The sequence below is a fragment of the Protopterus annectens genome, chromosome 4.part1, assembly GCF_019279795.1.
Source record: "Protopterus annectens isolate FY-2018-M chromosome 4.part1, PAN1.0, whole genome shotgun sequence".
NCBI lineage: Eukaryota > Metazoa > Chordata > Ceratodontiformes > Protopteridae > Protopterus > Protopterus annectens.
In genome coordinates this window covers 266,053,851-266,066,533 of record NC_056734.1, presented here as the reverse complement: position 1 = coordinate 266,066,533, position 12,683 = coordinate 266,053,851, and positions in this window count along the sequence as shown.

The window sequence follows — 12,683 nt, the reverse complement described above, 5'->3', positions numbered from 1 at the left end:
GGATATGAATGACCCCCCGGGTAGACCAATTGTTTCGGCAAGGAATTAATTTTTACACAATCTGGGATTGATATTACATCAAGTGTTACTGAAGGAAGCTATTAAGCTCCCATCTTACATAAAAGACTCTTTTGATTTTTTGAATAAAATTAAAAATGTTGTTTGGTGTGAGGATATGTATTGGTTAACATTGGATGTTAGCAGTCTCTATACGAATATTAAAAATGAACATGGTATAGAGGCATTATTCAAACAAATGTGAGACTTCCCTTTAACACATTATGCAACTGAATTGGTAAAGTTCTGTTTAGAAAATAATTACTTTAATTTTAATAACAGGACTTACCATCAAATACAAGGTACAGCCATGGGTGCAGCATTTGCACCCATGTATGCAAACATTTTTATGGGTCAAATGGAATTTGAGTATATTTATACACATTCTTTTGTAAAAAAACATGTTATACACTATTTTAGATTTATAGATGACTTGATTTTTTTATGTAAGGGAGGCAAAATGGAAAGTGAAAATTTTATCCAAGATATACAAATGAATAGGTTTAATATTAAATTTGATGGGATACAATGTGGAGATAGTGTCTCTTTTTTAGATATTAACTTAAAAGGACTTATAAGAAAACACATAGCTACTGGGATACATAGAAAATTTGATTGCATAAATCAATTTTTGATGGGTACTAGTTGTCATCCGAAGCATGTATTGGAAGCTATACCATAGAGTGAATTGTTAAGGATTTCTCGAATATGCAATAATGAAGAAGAATTTCGAGAGGAAGTTAATAATACAACGGAAATGTTTAAAAATAGAAAATATGATATGCAATTGATAAATACGAGTAAGAATAAAATATTCCACAAAAGATACCATAATGGACCTCAAGAATATAAAAAATATGATATAATGATGAATGGCGATGATCAAAGGGACACAAAGAATATTTTTATGGTATCTACATATAATATTTGTAGTGATGATATAAAGAGATGTATATTATATTTTTGGAGATTCCTACAGAATTTTAAAGAAATAAATGAGATGACTAGTAAAAAGTTAAAGTTTAGTTATAAGAGAGGGAGAAATATAAGAGATATAGTAGTACATACAAAATTTGAATTATCTACACAAAATATATGCAGAACAATAAATAATATAGGTACTACATCTTGTGGGAAATGTAAAGTTTGTGTCTATGTAGATAGTGTTTTTCCTTATATAAATGGAATTAGCTTTAAACCTAATGGTTCCTTTAATTGTGTTACAGAACAAGTCATTTATATTATAAAATGTGGATGCAAAAAATGTTATATAGGACAAACTAAAAGAATGTTTAAAGTTAGGATTATGGAACACTTGAGAGACATTAAGAATAAAAAAGTAGAGAGCCCTTTGGCTCAACATTTTATAAAATACCATAATTCTGGCACTGGTAGTTTTAGGGTGTCTATTTTAGAGCATATTACTAGAAATGAAGCTAGTGAGGATAAAATAAAATATGAACTTCTGAGGAAAGAGTTAATTTTTATTTTAAAGTACCAAACATTAATACCTAAAGGGTTGAACACTGACTGCTGCTGGAAGAGTGTGATATAAATGTATAATTGTTTGTAAATTGAATCTGTAATTGTTTAATTGATTTTTAATTGTATAATGAGTAAATTCAAATGTGTATAAATACCAGATGGAAGTGTGTTGTTAGTTACTCCTTGAAGGCTTTGTAGAGCCGAGGCGCTAGAGAATCTACAGAGAATAAATTGTTTTGGAATACTGGCAGTTGTTTTTTCTGAATACCTTCAGACTTTGGTGCTTGTTTGAGCTGAAAGCTGGTGTTGTGAGTGGTTTACCAGTTCATTCTAAGCCCGATCACCTTCTCCATGAAATATTTTTTTATGTCACTCTTCGATCATATGCCCTCAGTTTGGTATTGTCCCTAACTCTGTTTTTAAATTTATTCCTGGTAATACAATGTTTCCATGTTATAGCCTCTTCATCTCTCTTATCCAACAAATACACCCTTGGAATTCTGAATCTGTCTCTGTGATAGATAAACAAAGCCAGCAGAGCTAAGAGTGCTGGTAGTATATGGAAGTTTAGGTGCAAAAGCCCAACTAACCCTATCTTGGATGTCTGCCCAGCAGCCTGACTCTCACTTTTAGGTGCCAGCTGATTTGATTAATACAGTTCTGAGAATTTCCAAGACTAATTTACTAATACAAAGGAGTATGACTGGATGGTTGATGCAAATCAAGTCTCTGACTGGTACAGCTGCCAGGCAGACTCGTGTACACATAATTCTCTGTCAGATAATTCATGTAGTTAACAGGCATTCGGATTCTGACTGGTTACAGCCAAAAAAGAGCCTCTGCAGAATATTAAGCTCATATGAATTTCAGCAGTTTATTCTTTTGACATTTTAGCTTCTTTCCAGTAAAAATTTGATATGCTGCCCTATTGTGCAGTTTGTAAGCTTTAAAACAACATCTGTGTGATGTGACCAGATGTAGATGCTTCCATTCAAATAATGCTGCTGATCATCCTCATTGTTAAAATGCTTCTCAATTACACTCACTTACCACTCTCGTATTTCTACCTCTGCTTACTACAAGCATCTTAAGAAATTCTTCCTTCTCTTAAATGTATTTCTCTCTATGTCATTTACCCTCCCATTTCTGTTTTCTAAAACACGCCTTTTGTCCTTTTACTTCTGTCACAGTACTATCATTATTTATTTAATTATTGCCATCTCTTTACTGGGAGAGTCAGACTTGGCTTACAGTTCCATTTTCAATGGAGGCGCGGGGAGAAAAGCTCTTTCAAAAAAAAAAAAATACTGTAGAATATTTGACAAAAATGTAATAAAGAAGTATGTACATGTTGCAAAGTTTACCGTTTCAGATTAATATTCATAGCAAGAGCAACAAGTACATGTGAGAGAGAGATGCAACTATACTAAGAACCTTGACTCCATGGTCTCTCACATGCCAGTCAGTACATATGACAATGAATGTCAGCTTGAACACCTCACCTCCTACTCCACTCAAACACATATCACACATACCTACATATGCAGGGGTCCTCACCAGAAACATACCTAAACACCAGAGACCTCCCAAACAAAAACACAAGCACACTAGACATAATACTTCCTCTACAGAACACAATACACGTAATAGCTCGTGCACCAGTGTCTCACCTGTCAAGCCCTTAAGGCAAAACACAAAACCAAACATATTAGTCATAGGTGACTCCATTGTGAGACGCACAGATATCCCTCTCACCAGAGTGGATAAAGAAACGGTCATGGTCAGCTGTCTGTCAGGTGCCAGGATCCACCATATCATGCATTCACTCAAGCCTCTCAGCAACATGTACTGTTATGACTCCGTCATAGTCCATGTTGGTGTGAATGACTTGAGACATACCTCTCTGGACTATATGAAGAGAGACATGACTGAGCTCTAGGATTATGTGTCTCAGGCAGGTATGTCCCTAGCCATAAGCAGCATTTTACCTTCACCTAGTAGGATGCCTCACTAGAAACAGAAAATGATTGACTTCAATAATTGGCTTAGTTGCTGTTGTCATTCTAAGGGAATCCAGTGTCTGTCAGCCTATGATGACATGATCAACAGCCCATGATCCTTTGCCAGAGATGGTCTTTATCTGTCACCCCTGGGATTTCAGCTACTGGTTAATGCTCTTGCCACCCCCATAGTGTCTTTTTTTAGGCAGTGTCTCAAAGACAAAAATTCCCAGTGTAAAAACTCCATCTAAAAACAGAAGAAAAGGAAGCAATTTGGCAGTTAAAACTAAATGCCAGCAGCCCCCCCCCCAAGTCTCAATGATTTTATTTCTCTTAAGCCAATATTAGAGGTTAGGGCATAAAGTGATATGGCTCATACCTATATTCACATATATCTTATGTGAACACATTTTTCATAATGCACCAGATGCTATGAATGTTTTAAAATGTTTTTGTTTTTTTATAAATAATAATAGCAATCAACTATATGAACTGATTGATTACTTGTTTTTAGTTAATTTAGGGGTTGATGTGAACCAAAAGCCTTTTATGGTTTTCAAAGTTTTTAGAAAATGTATATATGTTTTAATTAATTAAAGGTGTTTGATTACATCCTTTCCTGTGGCTATAAAAAGGTTTTGAAAAGCATGTCACATTTGAATCTGATGAAGTCTTGTCAAACAAGATGAAAGCGCTTATTCTGTTTTGAATGTGGAAATAAAGGAATTTTTTTATATCTTCAAGGGAGTCTTTATGGTCTAACATTCATCCAGCCCAATTTGTAGGAGTGTTTTAGTTTTGTCCATCTAAAAACAAACTCAAGGTTATGTTGCTAAATGCTAGGAGACTTAACATGAAACTGTACTCACTGGAAGCAGTCCTCATCTTGGAAGACGCAGACATTTATGCAGTCACGGAGACCTGGTTCAAGGCTGTGGAAAGCACTCCAGCCATACCAGGTTACTCCTCCTTCTGCACATTCAGACCACAAACTGAAGGGATGAAAACTAAAGAAGGTGGTGTATCAATCATTAAAGATAAATACACCTTCAGATTGGTTAAACAGTATGATTCCCTGGAGATACTTCAGGTGCAATTAACTGTTGGCAGGACAGCTATTCAAGTCATTGCCAGCTACAGAACCCACTCCATGAATCAGGACACCCACTCTGCCTATTTGGATCTGCATGAGTCTATAAAGATACATCTAAACACCATGGCTTTGTGCAACTTCAGCTACCCATCCATTCACTGGGTAAATTACTCATGCTCAAACTCATTTGCCCAAAGGTTCCTTGAAAATTAACACCAGTGCCCTGGACCAGCTGGTAGACACCTCCACAAGAGTTGCCAATATCCTTAATCTGGTGCTTACCAAAATGGGGGACCACTGTAGCACCCCCACTGCTTGGTACTCCCTGGTGAGATCTGACCATAAATCAGTCTCATTTAAAGTAACTATCACACCTGACCCCCTCACCAGCAGCAGCTAAGTGAAGAAAATTCTCCAAAGCACATTATAACCTCTTATGGGATGGTATAAATAGCTTCACTGCACCCCCTCCAGATGGAATTGGCAACTATGCCGAGTTCTACACCAATGCCTTATACAAACACCTGTGTAACTGCCATACCTGATAGGACCAAAACAAGCTCCTGAAACTTGCCTGGTGGACAACTGCCATTAACAGGCTTTACAATATGAGAAAGAAATTGCTGTCTAAGAATAAGAGGGAGTGAGGCTTAAACTGGAAACACTTCCTCCTCAGCTTAAACAAGCAAATATGACTTCTTGTGAAGTCCTCCAAAGCAAACTATAATACCAAATTAGCTTCCTCAACTAAGGACAACCATAAGGCATTCTTTAGTTACATCAAAAACCTAAAAGGAAAGGCACAGATTTGTGCTGAACTGGTAGTTACTGATACCACATATACTGAGCCTGTGGACATAGCTAACCTGTTGTATGACAGGTTCTGTGAAAACTTCACACCCCTGTCTCTGCCTCAGGTACCCCATGGCATCCCTACCTCTTGCCCCTACCTACTTTCTCTAAAGACTAGGTTGTAAATGCCCTCACTAAGGCCAAAAACACAGCATCTATGGGACCTGCTAACATCCTTGGCTGTATCCTAGATAGACTTCAGCAAGAATTGGCAACACCATTGGGTACTCTTTTCAGTTATAGTCTAAGCACTGGCTTCATCCCAGATGAATGGAAGATGGCCATAGTTTTTCCCTTGCATAAAGGTGGTGCTTCGACTGACCCCAGGAACTACAGACCTGTTAGCCTCACTAGCCTTATCTGCAAGACCATGGAGCAAATCATCATCGATCTTATCGACCTTATCAACAAAGATATAGGTAATCTACAAACACTTGACCCTACTCAGTTTGAATTTGTCAAAGGGAGATCATACCTGTTAAACCTTGCGGTCTTCTTTGAGACAGTCGTCAAGGCCCTGGACGAGGGGAAATCTGTACATACTGCCTACCTAGACTTGTCCAAGGCTTTTGACACTGTCCCCCACTCAGCACTAGATATCATTGACAAACTCATCCAGCTAAGTATCAACTCTTATATCATTAGATGGGTTGGTAACTGGCTCACTAATAAAACACATATAATCAAAATAGGGGAATCCACCTCCAACAGCAGACCTGCAACCAGTGGTATTCCACAGGGATCAGTCCTGGGACCTCTACTGTTTGGAATCTGTTTCTTTGAAGTAGAAGCAAAAGTTAAACGTCTGTGACTGACAAAGTTTGCTGATGACTGCAAACTGAGACCGGTCATTGAATTTCCAAATGATGTCAACATCCTGCAAGAGGGACTTACACAAGCAAATGATTGGTGCCAATGTCATGGCTTTAAACTCAATGGAAAAAAAATGTATTATCATCCCTTTCAGTAAGAGTGATGTCCTTGCTAACTACCACATCAATAGCAACCCCCTAAGTATGCACTCAGTGGTGAGAGACATGGGCACACAGCTTGACAGCAAGCTTACCTTTGATCCCCATGTCTCCATAGTGGTAAGAAGGGCATTCTGCATTGCTCATCTCATAAGTAAGGACATTGCCTCCAGAAAAAAAAAGTTATAACTTCCCTGTACTCTTCCCTCATCAGGCCAATAATTGAGTACAATTCCCCCTTTGGTATGTACTTTTCCAAGCACCTGCAGCAATTGGAGAAACCACAGAGGTTCATCACAAGGAAAATTCAAGGTCTTCAGCATCTGTCCTATGTGAATCATCTGAAATCACTGTCACTTTATTCTGTTTTATACAGACAACTCAGATGCAATATCTGCCTTGCATATAAGGCAATCTTGGACCCTGTTATACTGGAGATGCTGCATATCTGCAAGTTAAATGTTGCACAGGTTGCTCACTCTAAATAACTTAACCTGGAATGTGACATTAATAGAACTTGCTGGAGGGACAGATTTGTCTTCCAGAGGTTACCACACCTTTGGAACAGACTCCTACTTCATGTCAAACAGAGCACCTCATTGGCCCTCTTTAAATGCAATCTGGACAATTTGATAGGTAACCATAAATTCACGCTGGGGGTTCCACCTGTGTCCCTCTTAGACATGGGCATTAGGTGCTGATCATGGAAATAAGGATAATACTTGCTTAGGCTAGTAAGGGCCCTAGGACCATTAGCCTAGTAACTTCATATGATCCTATGATCCTATGAAGTAAAATTTATATGCGTACTGTATAAAGATACAGTAATGAACATTTACATCTCGCAAAATAGAATATATATATTTCTTCTTTGACCCCGTACCTGGTTGCTGGCGTCCTGCTCTGGTGCTTCCTCAAACACCTTTGTGTTCCTACATGTCCTTGCGCCTGACCAACTGAAAGTGCCCTGCTTGTTGTCCAAGGAATTAACCCTGTGCTAAGAACTTAACTACCAGCTCCCTGCATGACCATCCCTGATAAAGACAGTGAAACCTTTGTGTTCCTACATATCCTTGCACCTGACCAACTGAAAGTGCCCTGCTTGCTGTCCAAGGAATTAATCCTGTACTAAGAACTTAACTACTAGCTCCCTGCATGACCATCCCTGAAAAAGACAGTGAAACCTTTGTGTTCCTACATGTCCTTGCACCCGACCAACTGAAAGTGCCCTGCTGGCTGTCCAAGGAATTAACCCTGTGCTAAGAACTTAACTACCAGCTCCCTGTGTGACCATCCCTGATAAAGACAGTGAAATTATGTGTTGCTCAAGCTACTTGTAAAACTGTATCCAAAACGCTCCTTAAACATACTGCTAGATTAGGCAAGACCCCGGTCAGGTCAGCCAGCAACCAAACTACCTCCCTCTTCCACTATTCCTGTAACCCCACCTTATACTTTTCTCTTTTTCCCACACCTCTCTCTCCCCATACTTTTTTCCCACTCTAGTTTATTTTCTTATCCTTCTCTCACACACCTTTTTATCTCCCTTCTCCCTTAACCTATTATCCCCTTAGCTGACTTAATTAATCTAATGGAGGTGTCTTACCTGCAGGTGGCACTTCAGAAATAGCTTTCTGCCCTTTTGTCTGCACATTTCTCCACCTTATCTCTGTAAAATAGGCATTCTGACCTTTATTATACCCTCCTTCTTCTAGCTCCCCTACTAAGTTCCTCTGCTTCTCTTGACTCACTAATTTCCCCATCTTCTCCTTCCTAAGGCATCTCACCTCACTGCCTACTCTTCTTATATCCTAATCTCCATTCTTCCCAAGCCTCCTATCTCTCTGCCAAACCTCTTGTCTTCACCTGCTGTCTCCTTACTGCACTGATTGTCTCTCTTGACAAACTACTCCTTGGTCTCTTCCCGCTCCGTTCGCCCTGCGGTCTCACTCCGCTCCCCTACCCTACCCCCAATTCCCACCCCCAGCACTCCTACCTTTATTCCGCCCAGACCACACCTCCACAACACTTCCTCCATTCACAGTAATCAATCAGTTACCTAACCCCACCTCCTATTTCTTCTCTCTACATACCACTAATACATTCATTCCTGTTCCTACCAATTATCCCCACCTCTAATTTCTCCTCCCACTAATTAATCCCACTATGTCCACTTTCTTTACCCAACACCTATTCCACATACTTCTCTTGCTACTACTCTTCCCTTCTCTTACTACTGCCTATCTCCTAACCTCCTATGAGCAGGCATTAGACTATATCCTTCCCTTCCCCTTCAAAAGCACTTCTACACCTCCTCCACATACCTCACTAAACTTCCTTAACATCATACACAAACCTAGCTACCTTCTTCCTAAATATCATACACTAGCACCCATCAAATATACCTATAAACATTTCATACTCCAACCTGACAATTTTAGTAAACATATTTTCCCTAAACACTTAACATACCTACACTTCCTACTAGATGGTGATATACATCCTAATCCTTGTCCAAACCAGACCCCCATATTTGGAACATGTAATACAAACATCAATAGCTCCATAACCCCTTTAAAGCCTGCTAACTCTCTACTCATAGCACACCTCAATATTCGTAGCATTAACAATAAAATTCCTCATCTACATACCCTCTTAGATGTCCACCAATTCGATCTTCTATGCTTATCTGAAACTTGGCTAAAACCTACTGTTAAAGACAATGAAGTAACTCCACCCGGTTATAATATCATTAGAAAAGACCGCACTACCAAAAAGGGAGGAGGGGTCGCTATCCTATATAAACACGATCTACAAGTCAGCAGACCTTAATCCACCTCTAGACAATAGAGCTGACTTACTAATCTCCAAACTTCAAATCAATCCTAGCAAATCCATAAATGTCATTTGTTTATACCTGCCCCCTGGCAATAACATTAATACTCTTGAAAATATCCTTAACTGGACTTCTTTTAATCTACCACAAGAAACCATAATCCTAGGAGATTTTAACATAGACTGGCAGTCCTGTAATAATGCTCTCCCTACCAACCATATAAACTTATTCGGCTTCTCACAATCTATCAATTTCCCCACCAGAATAAATAAATCCAACAAAGAAAGTACCTTGGACTGGATACTCACTAACAATCCTCATCAAACTTACAAAGTAGGAATCCTCCCTGATGACATAAGCGACCACGCTCTCACATATATTATCAGATATAAAACTAACCTAGCCTACCCTAACACTGTAAGAGCCATACGTAACAAAAAGAATTTTAATCCTGAACTCTTCCAGACAGAACTTTCTCAAAGTAACTGGTCACCACTAAAATCTCTCCAACTGGACGAAGCAGTAGCCTATTTCAATACCACATTCTTAACCATTCTGAACCGCCATGCTCCAGAACGATCTGTTAGATGTAAATCCAAACCAGCCCCCTCGCTCTCTAATGATACTAGGCAAAAAATCCTTTTGAGAAACAAATCTTGGAGAAAATGGTGTTCCACTAAGAATCCATTAGATCACCAAACCTTTAGGCAACTAAGAAACAGTACAAAAAAAGCTATCATACTAGACAAAAAAAACTTCTACCTCCAAGTACAACAGACATATCAAAATAAACCTCAAAAGTTTTGGAACAGCATTAACAAACTTCTTTACCCAGAACAGTCTATTACTCCCAATCTACTAGGCTCCAACCCCGACAATCCCATTCACACTGCCAATGCTTTTAATTCATTCTTCACCAATGCCATCCAAACTCTTGCCAGCCATCTAACTCCTGATACCTCTAATATTCCTATTTCATCCCCAATTACTCCCCCCTTATTTCAGTTACAACCCGTCTCCACTTCCACTATATCCTCCCTACTCCAAAAACTAAAACCCACCACCCCTTCAGCTGACCAACTCCCTGCAGAATACCTTCAAAAAGGTGCTAAAGCCATTGCCTACCCCATATCTATTCTGATCAATAGAACCATAAGTGAAGGTAATATCCCATCCATCTGGAAAATTTCCCACATTATTACATTACACAAAGGTGGCAACTCTTATGACTTCTCTAACTTCCGTCCTATAGCTCTACTATCCCCTCTGGGAAAAATCATGGAAAAGTGTATCCATAAGCAACTTCTTCATCACCTTCTACAAAATGACTTACTAGCTAACTGTTAACACGGCTTCAGACCATATCACAGTACTACCACTGCCCTGCTTTCATTCACTGACTGTATTAACAAAAACCAGAACAAAAGTATTCCTTCTTCTGCAGTATTCCTTGATTTATCCAAAGCTTTTGACATGGTTAATCACCAACTCCTCTTACATATTATGAGAGCTCTATCACTTGATTCCTTAGCCATCAGTTGGTTTAAATCTTACCTTGAAAACAGACAGCAGGCAGTACTTTGGCACAATAACCTTTCTAATCTCCTGCCCATCTCCCTTGGTGTCCCTCAGGGTTCCATATTAGGTCCACTGCTATTTTCTATTTATATTAATGACCTGCAGTTAGTAATTCCACATACTACATGCATTCAATATCCAGATGATTCTACTATTATCTGCTCAGCTACTTCTCAAACTGAATTGCATACCCTAACCCAGAAAGCATTTAATGCTGTCGAACAATGGTTCACTCACCGTTGCCTCCTTCTTAACCCCAAAAAAACTAAAATGCTACTCTTCTCACCAACCCGTAAGTCCCCCCCCTTACATTTCACACTCATATCTAACAATGGTACACTTATTTCCCCCGACCCAACTACTAAACTCCTAGGAATAACAATTGACAATAACCTCAACTTTGATATTCATATCAATAACACTATAAAAACAGTCAATAAAAAACTAGGATCCTTCTATAGAATCAAACCCTTTCTAACAGCAACAGCCAGGGCTGCCATAGCAAGAACTCACCTTATCTCTACTCTACTCTATGCCTCACCTATTTATACAACTCATTCAAAAAACAACCTCAGCAAACTAGCAGTATCCTATAATAATATTGCTCGATTTGCTACTGCCTTTCCTTTCAGAACTCATCATTGCCTTAATCTAAAACAACTTGGCTGGCTTGAGTTTCCACATCATCTACAATATTGCCAGCTTGCTATAGCCCACAAGATCTTCTCTCAACCCACAAATACACCAATACTCTTAAACCTTTTCACCCCCTACAGCAATCCTAAAAACCTACGTTCATCTAACAAACTTTGTATTAACACTTGCAGATCTTACAACTCAGCAGGTGATACCCTGTTCTCTAATACTGTTGGAAAGTTCTGGAATTCACTTCCTACTGAGCTCACTTCTCTGTCATCTCCTACACTATTTAAAAAGAAACTATATATATACCTTAAAGTGGTGAAAGTTGAACATAAGCATATTTTTGAAGAAGCAAAGTAGTAATGTGGCAGATGGAAGATAAGAAACAGTGAGGGAGAAGAGGTTGTTAGTCAGTGTAGTAATGGGAGAGTGTGGTTGGAAATGGAAGTAGAAATAGAATGAAGTGTTAGATCATCTATTTAAGGAACATATAAGAAGGAAAATGTTGGGAGAGAGAAAAAGAAGAAAAACAGGTAAGATAAGGTGGTAGAGTGAGATGTGCTGGGATGGAAGCAAGATCACTGCCAGGAGGATGTTCGGTATTGTTTTTAGGTTTTTCCTTGAAGTTTTTGTTATGTTCATTACAAAATAACATTGCAAGTATTAACCCAATTCTCATCCCTGCTTGTATTTCACAACTCTGTCATACTTTAAACTTCCTGGTTTTAAATATGTAAATAGTTGGTACACATTGTTTGCTACTTCATAGTACATTCACACTGTTCAATAATTTGTACTAATGTTTGAATTCTCAGTGTCCAGTATTTGCATGTTTTCCTATAATATGTAGGTATGTAAAATATATAACCGTTTGCATTCTTCTGGATTGTTGTTATATGTATTCAGTTGTAATTAAGTGCTTCTTCTATCAAAATTAAGTTTTTTATTTGCCTTTCTTCTAGGCAGATTATGAGAATGGTCTGAGTTCCCTTTCTTCTGTATATCCATGGGGGGACCCCCAAGGATCCATTATGGTATTCTCATTTTAACACATATGTAAATGACCTACACTTAGCTAGAGAGTACACAACAATAACTCAGTATGCAGATATCTAAACTGTCTTCTGCTTGGTCAAAAATCTAAAAGAACTTCAAATTATAACTCAGAA